The sequence below is a fragment of the Bos taurus genome, chromosome 9, assembly GCF_002263795.3.
Source record: "Bos taurus isolate L1 Dominette 01449 registration number 42190680 breed Hereford chromosome 9, ARS-UCD2.0, whole genome shotgun sequence".
Lineage (NCBI taxonomy): Eukaryota > Metazoa > Chordata > Mammalia > Artiodactyla > Bovidae > Bos > Bos taurus.
The window spans coordinates 601,685-619,563 of NC_037336.1; the positions used below are offsets into that span (position 1 = coordinate 601,685).

The window sequence follows — 17,879 nt, forward strand, 5'->3', positions numbered from 1 at the left end:
CTACTACAGTTATGTTTATTAGAATTCATTACTTATATTTTCCAAGTTACAGCAATTCTCTTATGTGTTCTAAATTTACTGCAAATTGATACTTTTTCTTTAAGTTTTTAAAACTTTTCAGTTTTTTGGTACAAATGACATATAAAGTTGTATGGTATTTTAAATGCATATCTTGGTGATTTGATACACATTGTTAAAGAATTCTCTCCATCTAGTTAATTAGTATATCTATCACCTCATATATTTATCTTTGTGTATGTATGATAAGGACATTTAAGTTTGTTTCATCCTGTATAATTGAAAGCAGTTTCAGTTATGCAGTAGAGTGGTATTGAATATAGTCACCATCCATGCTTTTACATTAGCTCCTTAGACCTTAATCATTTTACAGCTGAAAGTTTGTACCCTTTTACCAACCTCAGTCTCATTATTTCCCCTGGGAAACTACCTTTTTACTCTTTTTGTCTAAGTTTGACCTTTTTTTAGATTCCGCATGTAAGTGATTGCTGTGTAGTATTTGTGTTTTCTTTGTCTGGCTTATTTCACTTACCGCAATACCTTCAGGGTCCATTCGTGTCATCCCTAATGGCAGGATTTCTTCTTTCTCATGAATAATATTCTACATTCTCATGAGTAATATTCTACAGAGTATATATATTCCACATCTTTATCTAGTCAGCCTTTGTTAGATGAGGTTGTTTCCGTATCTTAGCTGTTGTAACTAATGCTGCAATGGATGTGGGAGTGCAGATATCTCTCCAGTATCCTGTTTTCATCCCCTTTGGATATATACCCAGCAGTGAAATTGCTTCATAGTATGGTAGTTCTAAATGCTTGTTCAGTCACGTCCTACTCTTCGCAACCCCATGGACTCTAGCTTGCCAGGCTCCTCTGTCCATGGGATTATCCCGGCAAGAATACTGGAGTGGGTTGTCATTCCCTCCTCTAGGATATCTTCCCAACCCAGGGATAGAACCCATGTCTCCTGAATTGTGAGGTGGATTCTTTACTGGCTCAGGGGTAAAGAATCTGCCTACAATGCAGGAGTTGTGGCAGAAGCCGTGGATTCTATCCCTGAATTGGGAAGATCCCCTGGAGAAGGAAATGCAATCCACTTCAATATTCTTGCCTGCAAAATCCCACGGACAAAGGAGCCTGGCAAGCTAGAGTCCATGGGGTCGCCAAAGAGTCAGGCAGGCCTTAGTGACTAAAATAACAACATGGTATTTCTATTTTTAGTATTTTGGGGAACTTCATAGCGATTGCAGCAGTTTACATTCCTGCCAACAGTACAAGTGTACTTTTTCTCCACATCCTTGACAACACTTATATTTCTCTTGTTTTTTTTTGAAGATAACCTTTCCGACAGGCATGAGGTGATATTTCATTGTTGTTTTTATTTGCATTTCCCAGGTGATTAGGGATTGTTGGCACCTTTTCATGAATTTATTGGCCATTTATTTGGATGTCTCCTTTGGTAAAATGTCTATTTAGTGCTTCACTCATTTTTTAATTGGATTATTTTCTTGCTGTTGAGTTGAATGCTTCATATATTTTTGATACTAACCTCGTATTAGCTGTAGGATATGCAAGTATTTGCTCCAGTTCTATAGGTTGCCTTTTCATTTTGTTGATGGTTTCCTTTGTTGTGCAGAAGCTTTTAGTTTGATGTAGTCACACTTGTTTATTTTTGCTTTTGTTGCTTTTGCTTTTAGTGTCAAATCCAAAAAATTACTGCCAAGACCAATATCAGGGAGCTTTTTCTCTTATGTTTTCTTCCAGGAGGTTGTATGTTTTCGTGTCTTATGTTCATGTCTTTAACTCATTTTGTGGTGGTTTTTGTGTGTGGTATAAGATAGTGGTCTAGTTTCATCCTTTACATGAGCTATTCAGTTTTCCCAACACCATTTATTGAAGAGACTACTACTTTGTGTATTCTTGGCTCTGTTGTCATAAATTAATGACAGTGTATGCATGAATTTGTTTCTGGGTTCTCAGTTCTATTCTGTTGATCAGTGTGCTTGTTTTGATTGTTTTATGGTATGATGGATATATGGTATGTATGATATAGTTTGAAAATGGTATAGCTTGAAAACAGGAAGTATGATGTCTCTAGTTTTGTTCTTCTTTCTTAAGATTGCTTTGGCTATTCAGGGTCTTTTGTGGTTCCATACAAATTTAGGATTGCCTATTCCATTTCTGTGAAAGAGCCATTGGAATTTTGTTAGGGACTGCATTGAATCTGTAGATTGTTTGGGGCATGTTATTAATAGATATTTTGTTGTTCAGTTGCTCAGTAGTGTCTGACTCTCAGTGACCCCCATGGATTGTAGCCCACCAGCCTTCTCTGTCCATGTAATTTCCCAGGCAAGAATACTGGAGTACGTTGCCATTTCCTTTTCCATTATTAGCTATGTTCTTCTCCAAATATCTAAAACATTAAAATGTAGCACAGGCAGTGAAGATTTCATTTTTGGTAAATTTCAGTCTTCAAAACCAATAGCTTTAATCTTTGGTTTTCTAAATTCTTGATGTCCTTGATGAAGATTCTTTAATCTTCATCTTTTAAAAAATATACATATAATTCTCTTTCCACTTGATGCAGTTTACTAGATACCCCAATTTTTCTTTTAGTATTCACATCAGCAAAAATATCAATAAGAAGATGAATTAGGTTGTTCAGTTAAATTCAACCTAGTGAAACTGCTGTGTTAACTCTGTTCCAGCATCCACTTACAGATATATATCCAAAAGGAATGAAAACAGGGACTTGAATACTTGTACAACAATGTACAGCAGTATTGTACCCAACAGCCAAAAGTGTCCACTAAGCAAAAGCTGATTTCCTCCTTGATACAAAGCATCACAGAGCATGTCCACATCATTATTTAGTTTGGACAGAAAGAAAGAATATTCCTGAGGAGATTCTGCCAACTGTTGTTGTACCAAAGAAACATCCTGTTTTAGTTTCTCGGCCACTTCTCCAGATTTCCATGGGTAATAATTCTTTTTTCCTATTTTCTCCTTCTAAAAGTCGATAAAGCTTGTGAGTAGAATAATCCTTGGTATCAAAGGTATTCCCAGGATTTATCTGCTGAGATACTGATGGGTCTGTTAGCGTTTTCAGTCACTGCTGGGGCATCAAATTACTTTGACTAAGTACTTGAACCAAGTTTTCAAGCAGACAATTCATGTCCTAATGCTTTCTTAATTCAGTTTCATGTGATGATTGTACATGTTCAAATGATGCCTTTTGTTTTATCAGCTGATTTAAAAATAACTTTTGTCTGGCTGTGTAATAGTCTTGTTTACTCTGCAGATCAAATCTCCCTTTCTAACTGGCATATTCAATAACTGGACACTTTTTTTTTTTTTACCATAGCAGGCAAAAATTTTGTCTTTATGTGAATGATTTATTCATCAAGTATCAGAACTTCACTGTTGAAGCTAGGAATTTTAGCATCCAGATTATCTTTGCCAAGAGCCTTGCTAGTGAGGCTATGAAGATTCTTCTTTGCCCATTTTATACCTGATTTCAAGCTCAAATTATTTGCTTACAAGTGAATTAACTAATGTTGAGCAGAAATGTATGTCAGCTGAAGTCCATAGCAGCCCAGGAGATGACTTTTACTGATATTATATACAACATTAAGTAGAATGTAAACTCCATGAGGGCAGGAATTTGTCACTGTTTTTGATATATCTGTAATTCCTGTAACAGCAGCTGAAACACACAGTGAATGTTCAGTCTTAAGCACAGCTTGGATAAACAGATGCGTGAGTATATACAAAAATTCAGGGTTTCCAAATTTTTATCTCAAGAGATTAGAACCACCTTATAAATTTGACTCCAATCAGGAAGTTACCATGAGTAACGAAAGAAAACGAATAACAAACCTCTACTCCATATCACCATTCAGGTATGATCTAAATCAAGTCCTTTGATTATGCAGTGGAAGTGAGAAATAGATTTAGATAGAGTGCCTGATGAACTATGGACGGAGGTTTGTGGCATTGCACAGGAGACAGGGATCAAGACCATCCCCAAGGAAAAGAAATGCAAAAAAGCAAAATGGCTGTCTGAGGAGGCCTTACAAATAGCTGTGAAAAGGAGAGAAGCGAAAAGCAAAGGAGAAAGGAAAGATATACCCATTTGAAAGCAGAGTTCCAAAGAATAGCAAGGAGAGACAAAAAAGCCTTCCTCAGCGATCAGTGCAAAGAAATAGAGGAAAATAACAGAATGGGAAAGACTGGAGATCTCGTCAAGAAAATTAGAAGTACCAAGGAACAGAGATGGGCACAATAAAGGACAGAAATGGTATGGACCTAACAGAAGCAGAAGATTTTAAGAAGAGGTGGCAAGAATACACAGAAGAACTGTACAAAAAAGATCTTCACGATCCAGATAATCATGATGGGGTGTGATCACTCGCTCAGAGCCAGACATCCTGGAATGTGAAGTCAAGTGGGCCTTAGAAAGCATCACTACAAACAAAGCTAGTGGAGGTGGTGGAATTCCAGTTGAGCTATTTCTAATCCTGAAAGACGATGCTGTGAAAGTTCTGCACTCACTGTGCCAGCAAATTTGGAAAACTGAGCAGTGGCCACAGAAATGGAAAAGGTCAGTTTTCATTCCAATCCCTACGAAAGGCAATGCCAAAGAAATGTTCAAACTACGACATAATTGCCTTCATCGCACACACCAGCAAAGTAATGCTCAAAATTCTGCAAGCCAGGCTTCAATAGTACATGAACCGTGAACTTCCAGATGTTCAAGCTGGATTTAGAAAAGGCAGAAGAACCAGAGATCAAATTGCCAACATCCGCTGGATCATCGAAAAAGCAAGAGAGTTCCAGAAAAACATCTATTTCTGCTTCATTGACTATGCCAAAGCCTTTGACTGTGTGGATCACAATAAACGGTGGAAAATTCTTGAAGAGATGGGAATCCCAGAACACCTGACCTGCCTCTATTGAAACCTGTATGCATGTCAGGAAGCAACAGTTAGAACTGGACATGGAACAACAGACTGGTTCCAAATAGGAAAAGGAGTTCGTCAAGGCTGTATATTTTCACCCTGCTTATTTAACTTATATGCAGAGTACATCATGAGAAACGCTGGGCTGGAGGAAGCAGAAGCTGGAAACAAGATTGCTGGGAGAAATATCAATAACCTCAGATATGCAGATGACACCACCCTTATGGCAGAAAGGGAAGAACTAAAAAGCCTCTTGATGAAAGTGAAAGAGGAGAGTGAAAAAGTTGGCTTAAAGCTCAACATTCAGAAAACTAAGATCATGGCATCTGGTCCCATCACTTCATGGCAAATAGATGGGGAAACAGTGGAAACAGTGTCAGACTTTATTTTGGGGGGCTCCAAAATCACTGCAGATGGTGACTGCAGCCATGAAATTAAAAGACGCTTACTTCTTGGAAGGAAAGTTATGACCAACCTAGACAGCATGTTAGAAAGCAGAGATATTACTTGCCAACAAAGGTCCATCTAGTCAAGGCTGTGGTTTTTCCAGTGTTCATGTATGGATGTGAGAGTTGGACTGTGAAGAAAGCTGAGCGCCGAAGAATTGATGCTTTTGAACTGTGGTATTGGAGAAGACTCTTGAAAGTCCCTTGGACTGCAAGGAGATCCAACCAGTCCATCCTAAAGGAAATCATTCCTGAATATTCATTAGAAAGTCTGATGCTGAAGCTGAAATTCCAATACTTTGGGCACTTGATGTGAAAAACTGAATTATTTGAAAAGACCCTGATGCTGGGAAAGATTGAAGGCAGAAGAAGGGGATGACAGAGAATGAGATGTTTGGATGGTATCACCGACTCAATGGACATGGATTTGAGTAAACTCTGGGAGTTGGTGATGGACAGGAAGGCCTGGCATCCTGCAGTCCATGGGGTCTCATTGAGTCGGACAGACTGAGCAACTGAACTGAGCTGATCGGAACTCCGTATCACAGTAGCATTGGCTAACTCCTTCAAGAACCCAGAGTAAAATAATCCTTATAGTTTTTAAAAACCAGAGATTATAAGGAAGTATCCCGACATGAAACAGCCAAACAACAGAAAAACTACCTGCTCAGAAAGATAGAATTAGTAATGCATCAGAGCTAAAGCTGCAATACAACAGATAAATGTTACTGTGTAAAAGAAACTTTGACATTAAATAGTGATTGGAAACAATCTTAATTGCACCAAAAAGAATAAAATACCCAGGCATTGTATTTGAGTTTTGATGCAGTTAGGTTATGTTTTCAATCTGCTGATGTTAATAGGAATTACATTGGTTGTTATAGGAGTTACAGACATATCAGAAAACAGTGTCAAATTCCTGCTCTCATGGAGTTTATATTCTATTTAGTTTTGTATAAACTATCATTAGAGTCTTTTCACGGGGTGCTATGGATTAAGGATGTTAATCAGTTTTACATACTGAAAAATACGTAATCCTCTAAGAACTTTTTGCTTAACCTCATTTGTTTCTGGTTTTCTTTTATGTTTGAATAAAAGCAAAGAATGAAGTGCCTTGTTGGGATCTGGTTCATTGCAGTGTGAAAATAAATAAAGCTAAGATTCATATTATAGGAGAGTTAGTCACTTCTTTTCACCCAGTTCCTGTTTTATGGTAACATTCTCATTAAAATGCATTCCAAGCACCAGCAGCATGTGATTCCACAGTTGTAAGGTGTAATGATTTGGCAAAAAGTGGTTGGTGCTCTTTGGTTGGTGCTCTTTGTTCATTTAAGAAACAGTTGTTGGGTGCCCATCATGTGCTGGAGGATACAGTTGGGTTTGAGACAAAATCCCTGTTCTGGAGCTTCTAAGTAGAATGTAAGGTGATAGAGACTGTCTGGTTGGTTGTTTGGTGGCCAGCACCATCTCAGAGAGTTGGGCTGGTTAGGGCAGCTCTGTGGGTGGAGGTGACCCAAGAGAAGCAGTGTGCTTGGACACATATAGTGGCCAGCCTTTTGAAGATCGTGGGTTCCTGGGTAAGGGAAGAACATTCCTAGTAGAGAAATAGCAAATGGAAAGTATACTTAATTTAAGTGGTTGTTAGTTAATCCTTTTGTCAGATTAAAATAATCCAATGTTAATAAGTAGTTCTACAGTTGATCCTTGAACAGTGTGATTTAGGGATGTCAGCCTTCAGCACAGTCAAAAATCTTGAGTATAATGTAGAGTCTGCCTTCCATATCAGAGGTTCCTTGCTGTCCACAGTTCCTCCGTATCTGCGGTTCCAAGTTCAGAGGTTGAGCCAACCATGGATCATGTGATCATAAATATGATCATAAATTTATGATCATATGGATGGATCATAAATATTTACAGTTGAAAAAAAAGTTGTGAATAAGTGGACTCCTACAATTCAAACCTATATTATTCAAGGGTCAACTATAGTATCTCCTTGGGTTGTGTTTATAAGAATACCTTAATATTTAGTTTTTCGGCCAAGTTGAGTCTGTAATTAGTGGATTATGTAAATCAACTGTAAGACAATGATTTCCAACCAACCAAGGAGCAGATTCTGAAGCAACTCAATACTCCCCAGTACCCACTTAACACTCCAGTTTAACTTAACTCTTAAGTTTTCTGGGGTTGGCTGGGTGTGGCCAAGTGCTTCTTCTATGTGCTTCTTAGAATTATGGAGTGGAGCTAATTCAACTGAAAAATTGTTATGTACATTTTGATATTTTCCTTAATTTCATAATGTTACCTGATAGTTAAAAAAAAAAAAAAAACAACCCTTTGGTACATTTTTTTGCCCTTATATCCTATACTTAGGTACATATTTAGATATTTATGAAATCAGATACTTAGGTATTTATGATATTAGGTTTTTGTGTTTTCTGATTAGGTTTTCTTTTTAAAAAACTTAATTAATTAATTAATTTGACTGTGCTGGGTCTTAGTTGTGGCACATGGAATCTATTTCCTTCACCAGGAAACAAACCTGGGCCCCTACATTGGGAGCATGAGGTTTAGCCACTGGACAACGAGGAAAAGTCCCCTCTGATTAGGTTTCTATTTTCTGTATTTCATGGATATGATATGTAATTAACATAATGGAATATCTCTTTTTCTCTGTGCTTGGTAGAAGTCTGAAAGAGTCTCTGTCTAGGTCCTTACAGTTGAGTTTCAGTGTTAGCCACATATCACCTTTTATATTTATTCATCAGTATAGTTGTCTTGCCCTGTTCTTTTTGTGTGTTTACTACAAACTCCTGGAAAGAATTTTAATGCTCTCACCCCCAGTATCTCTCCTCCACATTCTGATTTCACTCTCATCAGCTGCTTTGGGTTGCAAGCAGTGTCACTCTGCCAGATGCGATTTTTGGTTCACCATTCCTGGTTATTCTCTCACCTTCTTGTCTTCTCTCAGTTTTTTCTGATTCTCCTCTTCATCTTCTTGACCTCTAGGCACTGGAGTATTTCAGGATTCAGATTTTAAGCATCTTCTCTATTTTTACTCACTTTTATGGTGAATTGAAAAGTGAAAATGAAAGTGAAGGTTGCTCTGCTGCTGCTGCTGCTAAGTCGCTTCAGTCTTGTCCAACTCTGTGCGACCCCATAGACGGCAGCCCACCAGGCTTCCCCGTCCCCGGGATTCTCCAGGCAAGAACACTGGAGTGGGTTGCCATTTCCCTCTCCAATGCATGAAAGCGAAAAGTGAAAGTGAAGTTGCTCAGTCTTGTCCGATTCTCAGCGACTCCATGGACTGCAGCCTACCAGGCTCCTCCGTCCATGGGATTTTCCAGGCAAGAGTACCAGAGTGGGGTGTCATTGCCTTCTCCCCCATGGACCTGCCAGGCTCCTCTGTCCATGGAATTCTCCAGGCCAGAATACTGGAGTGGGTAGCCATTCCCTTCTCCAGGGGATCTTCCCAACCCAGTGATTGAACCCAGGTTTCCCACATTGCAGGTGGATTCTTTACCCTCTGAGTCACTGGGGAAGCCCTAATTTTATGACTTAAAACACGCTTTGTAATTCAGCTCTTAAATATATATACTCCAGACTCCTGTATTTACTTCTTTGGCTGTCTGTTGGGCATTTTAAGCTTAATGTCTAACACTGAACTCGTGGTACCTGCTTCTCCAACTCCCAGTTCTCCTTGTACCACTTTATGCCTACAGTGTCCCTCATTTCTAGAAATGTTAACTTCTTTGGAGTTGCTTAACAAAAAACATTGAAGTCATTTTTATTTCTTTCATGTTCTGTATTCACTTGATCAGCAGATCCTGTTGGCATTGTTTTTAGAATATGTCCAGACTCTGGTATCTCATACAGTCTCACTTAGTTCACTGCCACTGTGGTTTTAGTCATTACCATTTCTCATCTGGATTATTGCATTAGCCTGGAAGTGGTTTCCCTGCTTCTGCCTCTGGGGTTTTTGTCCCATATGTTTTCAGAACAGCATCTAGAGTAATCTTGGAGAGTTAGATCCTATCACCCTTTTATTCACAATGCTCTGGTCCCTTTCCATTTCACACAAAGGAGAAAACTAAAGTTCTCCTGGCCTATGAGACTGAACCTAGCTTACCCCCTGTACCTTTCTATTTTTACCTGCTCTTCTCCCCCTTTTTGCTAATCTGGCCACATAGACTTGCCCCCATTTTTCTGTTCTTTCACCATCCTGGGCATACTCCTGCCTCAGAGTCTAGGTACTTGATGTGCCTTCTAACTAGAAAGCTACTCCCTCAACTTGTTCTGCTTTTGCTGAAAATTCACCTCGGCATTGCTGTCCCCAGGCTCTTTCTGGCCTGAGCAGTGAGCTTTTCTCCTGGCCTGGAAGCTCTTGGCAGGAGACAACCAGTACCAGTATCCCCGGCTCTCCCTGGCCTCTCAGTTTAAAATTATAGACCACTGTTTGTTCCCTTCTTTGTACTCCCCATTCTTCCCTTTTGTTTATACACTATATATCTTTTTTATTTGTCTCATCCTAGTTAAAAGGAAGCTTCATGGCAACAGTTTTTAAAATTTTTCCTGTTTTTTGGAAAACATCAAAGCAGTGAAGTGAAGTGAAGTTACTCAGTTGTGTCTGACTCTTTGCGACCCCATGGACTGTAGCCTACCAGGCTCCTCAGTCCATGGGATTTTCCAGGTAAGAATACTGGAGTGGGTTGCCATTTCCTTCTCCATCAAGGCAGTGAGACTAGTATAATAAATGAACCCTCATCTACCTGTTACTTATACAGTTAGTTAATATTAATAGTTCTTCTTTTTCCATTTAAACCCCACTCATTTCTCCTTCAGCACAGTTCAGTCACTCAGTCGTGTCCAACTCTTTTTGACCCCATGGACCACAGCACACCAGGCTTCAGTCCTCCTTACCTCCCCTCAACCAAGATTATTTTGAAGAAGAGCTCAGAAACCATATAATTTCATTTGTAAATATTTCAGTATGTATCTCTAAAATAAAAGAATTCTTTATTTTTAAAAAAATCATCAATATTATCCTGTCTAAAATAAAGATACATTTTAATGTTTCCAAGTATGCAGTCAGTGTTCATTTATTTACCCAGTTCCCACACATTTTTCCTTTTACGGTTTGAATTGGAATTGAAATAGGTCAATATGTTCATATGTTCATTTGGTTGCTATGTGACTTTAGTATGTATCAGTCTATGTAAATGCTTACCCCCCATAACGGTTACTAAATGGCCTCCCAGCTGAATCCTCCTGCCCTTGCAGGAGGTGCAGGAGAAATGGGTTCAATACCTGGGTCAGGATGTTCCCCTGGAGAAGGAAATGCAACCCTCTCCAGTGTTCTTGCCTGGGAAATCCTATGGACAGAGGAGCCTGGAGGGCTATCGCATAGGGTCTCAAGGAGTCAAACACAACTGAGCGACTGAACATGCACACACTTTTCTATTTCTAATCCCTTACTTCTTCACGTTTAGCGGAGAAACCGGGTTGTTTGTCTTGAGAATTCTGTGTCATTGGTATCTGGAATAATCTATGCCAGCATGTGACACATAGTAGGTGCTCAATATTTTTGAATGAATTACTATAAAGGTACATAATTTATGGTATTTTAGGATGGAATTAAAATGCTCAAAAGTTAGGGAATGATTATCATCTCACTTTTATAATGTGGTAGAATCATTTTGGCAATAAGAGAAATTATTTTGACAGTTGGGGAGGGGTCAGAGTGAAGGGTACTTAGGGCTACAGAAAATGGTTTGAAAAATAATTATAGTATCTGCTAAGATATTATAATGGCTACTCTCTTATGTTTTCAGTCAAGCATTCAGTCAGGCACATGTTAGTATAGTTTTTACAGTAGCCTTTCAGTGGAGGGAGATACGACCTACGTTTTCCCAGTGAACTGAGGTTCAGTTGGGGAAGCAGAAGGAAAGTGAGTGGGTGCTGAGCATTAATGTTTTTCTTCATAAATTTTATAGAATTAGGCACAATTCTTTAAAATCAGGTACATGTATAACTTTACAAAGGGAAGATTTAAAAAGTGGCACCAGTGATTATGTATTTTTGGGGGAAATTCTTTTTGACAAAGTGTTTTTAATGTGATATGGATTAGAAAGTATGAGTAAGAAGAAGGAGAAAGCTGCTTTCTGAAATACCTATCGTTGCATTTTGGTGTATGTTTTATTGGTATGTGTGTGAGAACATAAAGTTTGGGAAGCAGTTTTACCATGTGCACTTCTTTCCCTCAAATAATATGCCTTTAACATTGAAGGTTCTAAAGATTTGCAGTGAAAAAACTGTTTTAACATCATTTAACCTTTTAGTCTTTTAGATTTAGATTTAGTCTTTTAGTGTCTTTTAGATTTGTTTGATAGAAACTCTCTGTGAAATACTAATCAGTTTTTCCCAAAGCATGAATTGTTTGACAAAAGTCGAAATATTTGTTTAAATACTTAAATATTTGACAAAAGTGAAAATATATGTTTAAATATAAGACTTTAGAATGTGTTAAATTTCAACAGAAAGGATGGATAATTTAATCCTGTTGGAGTAACTGAAGACAGTATTCTGAAGAAAGATTATGAGATAATCGGAGAAGGCAATGGCACCCCAGTCCAGTACTCTTGCCAGGGACGGGGGAGCCTGGTGGGCTGCCATCTGTGGGGTTGCACAGAGTTGGACACAACTGAAGCGACTTAGTAGCAGCAGCAGCAGCATGAGATAATACTAAAATAAAGGTAAACGAGGGAAAATACTTGCATTAAATAGGTAACGAAGATATTACACAAAGAGTTCATATAAATTATTGAAAGAAAAACGCATTAAGACAAGCCTAGACGAGAAGGCCGAGCTAAAAAAAATACAGAAAAGCAGTATGTATGTCAGGCTTATAATAACTGTGTTTCTTTTAAAAATCTGCAACTCAGTGTTAGTAAGTTCTTAATTGAGACTTAATATGAAACTTTTTGTGCTGTAAATTGTTTATACTCTTTATCAAAAGTCATGGGTTGAGGTTGAAAAATAGAATATATAAATTTGCCTTCTTTGACTCAGTAAGCTTGTGTTTTAAAATTTATTGTAGAGAAGAAGTTTAAGAGGGAAAAAAGGTAGTAGCATTATTTGTATTTTTAAAATTATTCACCCCCAAATGACTCATTGTATAGATAACACACAAATTGATGATGTGTGTCATAACGTGGACTCTGTTTGGAAGGAGCGTGTGAATCATCCATAAAGGAGACACTTTCTGAAGGGAGGCCCTTAGAGGCTGAGTGGTGGTCTGCTGCTGTGTCAGAGGATAAACCTGAGGGGGCTCTGTTACGAGGATATATCTGTGACAGTTTTTATTTTACTTCACATCACAAACTCTGAAATAGATATGTAACCTTTATCGTTGTGACTTTGCAGAAAGACCATGCTCTTTAGGTTTTTCTCAAGTCTGATAATTAGGGCCAAGTTTCATAATAGAGGAGATAAGTTCCTAGAAGCAGTGGAGTTTGGCCTTTGTACTGCCAGCGTGAGTTGAATTAAGGCTTGTCAGATGTGACGTCTCTGCAGTACTGTGGTTCTCCCTTCTGTATGGTGTAAAGTGACTTAAACTTACGCCAGTTTTGAGAAATTTAATAAATTTTACTTAAACAAGGGAACATTTCACCTAAAAATGGGCACAATAAGGGACAGAAACAGTAGAGACCTAGTAGACACTGAAGATCAGTAAGAGATGGAAGGAATACACAGAAGAACTGTACAAAAAAAGATCTTAATGAACCGGCTAACTATGGTGGTGTGATTCTGGAGTGTGAAGTCAAGTGAGCCTCAGGGGTCACTGCTGTGAAGCTAATGGATGCAATAGAATTCTAGTTCAGCTCAGTCGCTTAGTCGTGTCTGACTCTTTGTGACCCTGTGGACTGCAGCATGCCAGGCCTCCCTCTCCATCACCAACTCCTGGAGCTTACTCAGACTCACGTCCATTGAGTCAGTGATGCCATCCAACCATCTTATCCTCTGTCGTCCCCTTCTTCTCCTGCCCCCAAGCTTTCCCAACATCAGGGTCTTTTCCAATGAGTCAGTTCTTCGCATCAGCTCACCAAAGTATTGAAGTTTCAGCTTCAGCATCAGTCCTTCCAATGAATATTCAGGACCAATTTCCTTTAGGATGGACTGGTTGGATCTCCTTGCAGTCCAAGAGACTCTCAAGAGTCTTCTTCAATACCACAGTTCAAAAGCATCAATTCTTTTGTGCTCAGCTTTCTTTATAGTTCAACTCTCATATCCATACATGACTACTGGAAAAACTACAGCTTTGACTAGATGGACCTTTGTTGGCAAAGTAATGTCTCTGCTTTTTAATATGCTATCTAGGTTGGTCATAACTTTCCTTCCAAGGAGTAAGTGTCTTTTAATTTCATGGCTGCAATCACCATCTTCAGTGATTTTGGAGCCCCCCAAAATAAAGTCTGTCACTGTTTCTGTTTTTTCCCCATCTGTTTGCCATGAAGTGATGGGGCCAGATGCCATAATCTTAGTTTTCTGAATGTTGAGTTTTAAGCCAACTTTTTCACTCTCTTTCACTTTCATCAAGAGGCTCTTTAGTTCTTCTTTGCTTTCTACCATAAGGGTGGTGTCATCTGCATATCTGAGGTTATTGATATTTCTCTCGGCATTCTTGATTCCAGCTTGTGCTTCATCCAGCCCAGCATTTCTCATGATGTACTCTGCATACAAGTTAAATAAGCAGAGTGAAAATATCAGTCTGTTGTTCCATGTCCAGTTCTAACTGTTGCTTCCTGACCTGCATACAGATTTCTCAGGAGGCAGGTAAAGTGGTCTGGTATTCCCATCTCTTCAAGAATTTTCCACAGTTTGTTATGATCCACACAGTCAAAGGCTTTGGCATAGTCAATAAAGGAGAAGTAGATGTTTTTCTGGAACTCTCTTGCTTTTTCTCTGATCCAGCAGATGTTGGCAATTTGATCCTTTGGTTTCTTTGCCTTTTCTAAATCCAGCTTGAACATCTGGAAGTTCACGGTTCATGTACTGTTGAAGCCTGGCTTGGAGAATTTTGAGCATTACTTTGGTAGCATGTGAGATGCGTGCAATTGTGCAGTAGTTTAAGCCTTCTTTGGCATTGCCTTTCTTTGGGATTGGAATTAAAACTGAACTTTTCCAGTAGTAGGATTTCCAGTAGAGCTATTCAAAACCCTGAAGAATGATGCTGTCAAATTGTTGCACTCAACATGTCAGCAGATTTGGAAGACCCAGCAGTGGCCACAGGACTGGAAAAGGTTGGGCCTCATCCCAGTTCCCAAGAAGAGTAGTAAAGAATGTTCAGACCATCGGACAGTTGCACTCATCACCTATGCTAGTAAGGTCATGCTTAAAATCTTGCATGCTAGGCTTCAGCATTACCTGAATCAAGAACTTGCAGACGTCCGAGCTGGGTTTAGAAAAGTCAGAGGATCCAGAGACAAATTGCCATTCCCTGGATCATAGAGAAAGCAAAGGAATTCCAGAAAAACATCTACCTCTGTTTCATAGACCATGTTAAAGCCTTTGACTGTGTGGATCATAGAAATTGTGGAAAGCTCTTAAAGAGATGGGAATACCAGACCATCTTACTTGTCTCTTGAGAAACCTGTATTTGGGTCAAGAAATGGAACCATGTATGGAGCAACAGATTAGTTCAGGATTGAGAAAGGAGTATGACAGAGCTGTCTTCTGCTGTCATTCTGTTGATTTAACCTATATGCTGAGCACATCATGAGAAATGCCGGGCTGGATGAGTTACAAGCTGGAATCAAGGTAGGCCGGAGAAACATCAGCAACCTCAGATATGTGAATGATACCACTCTAATGGCAGAAAGCGAAGAGGAACTAAAGAGCCTCTTGATAAGTATGAAGGAGGAAAGTGAAAGCTCCAGCTTAAAACTAAATATTAACAAAACTAAGATCATGGCATCCAGTCCCATTACTTCATGGCAAATAGAAGGGGAAAAGGTGGAAATAGTGACAGATTTCCTCTTCTTGGGTTCTAATATCACTGCAAATGGTAACTGTAGCCATGAAATCAGAAGATTATTTCTTCTTGGCAGGAAAGCTATGACAAACCTACAAAGTGTGTTGAGAAGCTGAGACATGACTGCCAACAAAGGCCCGTATGGTCACTGTGGTTTCCCCAGTGATCACTTATGGCTGTGAGAGCTGGACTGTAAAGGAGGCAGAGTGTCAGAAGAATTGATGGCTTCGAGCTGTGGTGCTGCAGAAGACTCCTGAATGTCCCTTATACAGCAAGGAGATCAAACCAGTCAATATTAAGGGAGATCAACTCTGAACACTGGTTGGAAGGACTGCCGCTGAAGCCTGAAGCTCCAGTATTTTGGCCACCCAATGTGAAGAGCTGATTCATTGGAAAAGTCTCTGATGCTGGGAAAGATTGAGGGAAGAAGGAGAAGAGGGCATCAGAGGATGAGATGGCTGGATGGCATCACTGACTCGATGGATATGAGTTTGAGTAAACTCCGGGAGTTGGTGATGGACAGGGAGGCCTGGCGTGCTGCAATTCATGGGGTTGCAAAGAGTTGGACACGACTGAGCGACTGAACTGAACTGAGAATAAACAGAGATTTGAAAAGAGAACAGATTCTATGTCACTGCTTTCTATTCATTTTCTTAGTGGAAATTGTTGGACTGAACTTTCCAAAACTTAAATATCTAGTTGGATGGGTTTTACAAGAGATTGTTCATTCTATACTCTGATTTACTTTAATCAGACAAATGGATTAGAAGAAAGAAATTTCAGGTACATTTTTAATGGAAGATTTGTTCTTGGGAGAATAGAGGGGAAAAAGAATACATAAATTGTGATGGTGGGGTCCATAATAGGGGAGACTGTGAACCAAAGTCCACAGTTGCTAGGTGCCAGATTCTGTTCTAAGCCCTGCACTCACACTGACGTAATAATTACAGTGCACCGCTGACCACTAGCATGATCTCTGCTTCATAGAGCAGCTTGAGGCACAGCAAGGTTAAGCAGATGCATTGGTTTTGGGGGGCGTACTGCTTGAGAGCCCTGGAAATGTTCAAGACAACCTAGAGCTTGATTTTTTTTTTTTTTTTGCTTCTCGGTGTTATGGAGAGACCAGTGTGATTGTGGCACTGTGAGTCAGTGGTCAAGAAGTGAGGAAAGTGGGTGGGGGCTGCTCTTCTCTGGATCCCGGAGGCCTTGGCTGGGATTTTGAAAATGTATCTGAAGTGTGTGAACATACATCTGTATTGGTAAGGTTTGGAGGATAGAAGAATGGTAACATGATATAACTTTATATTTTGAAAGAATCTAAGATATAGTTATGACGTCTGGAAAACAAACTGTGAGTATGAGTATGTGTCTGTGGCGGGTGGCCATGGAGGATCCTGGGACACTGAGGGGCTTGATGGGAGATGATGGGGGTGTGGGGAGAAGGTGAACTGTGGGAGTAGTCAGTGGTGATCAGACAGGTGATGTGTTTTGTAGATAGAGCTAGCAGGTTGAGCTGACCCTTGAATGTAGGATATGAGGAGAGAGGCGCTGGGGATAGTTCTAGAACGTTAGCATTGAGCAGCTGGGTTCCATTACCGGGACTGTTTTAGGAGGGCAGTTTTACTGAGGGGAGGGGAAATGGGTAGAATCAGTGTTTCTTTTCTATGTTGACATTGAGATACCTGTTTGACAACCTAGTGGACATGTTAGATCACACTCTTAGGAGGTCATATGTGAGCTTGGAGCTGGGGAATATAACTTTGAGAGTCAAGTGAGTATATATGGACTGGATGAAATCATTTAGGGAGAAGTGAGTACACATAAAGGGGAGATGGAAAGACTGAACCTTTTAAGTCCTTTGGTGTGTGATACCTGCAAGAAGAATCTATAAAGGGTGTTGAGAAGTAGACAGTGAGGGAGGAGTGTGTGATGTTCAGAAATCAAGTGAGAAACGGGTTCAGGATGGGTAGAGGGGTCAGCTGTAGCTGCCAGGAAAAGGGAATAAGGTAAAACCTAGTAATTGACCTCTAGATTTGTCTTTGCTAAATCCTGTTGATCCTGCTGTGCAGTATAGCCCTAAAATTCAGACTGCCCTTTTATAATCCTGGCAATGAACACTGTTAATCAGGTTTTAATCACTTTTCTCCTGGACTGTTTTTTGAATTATTACTTTCCCTCCTGATTACAATACAAAATGCATGTTTATTATAGAAAATATACAGTGATTGAAACCCCGCTTCCCCAATTCCTTACTCCACCTTACCACCAGATAGTCACAGATAACCTTCCTTCCCCCATCCATTTCTATCTCTTCATACATGTATGCATATAATGCTTAACTTTTGCTTTTTAAAATAAACATGGTAGAACTAATTATCTAATGTTAGAGATTCTCTGAGAATGTGTATGAATGTGTGGCAGCATCCA

At 39.5% G+C, this 17,879-nt stretch overlaps 1 protein-coding gene across 11 annotated transcripts in view; it reads left to right on the forward strand.

Annotated features, from left to right (window-relative positions):
* PHF3 (PHD finger protein 3) overlaps positions 1 to 17,879 on the forward strand; it is a 105,786-nt gene that overhangs the window by 38,271 nt on the left and 49,636 nt on the right. The window contains exon 1 of one of the 11 annotated variants that reach the window (XM_024996625.2): positions 9,961 to 10,112. The exons of 9 other annotated variants lie outside the window; for them this stretch is intronic. The gene's annotated coding sequence lies outside the window, so the exon portion shown is untranslated. Of the gene's footprint in view, positions 1 to 9,960; positions 10,113 to 16,571; positions 16,712 to 17,879 lie in introns of those variants that run through there. One more of the 11 variants, XM_059889708.1, reaches the window with a different exon arrangement.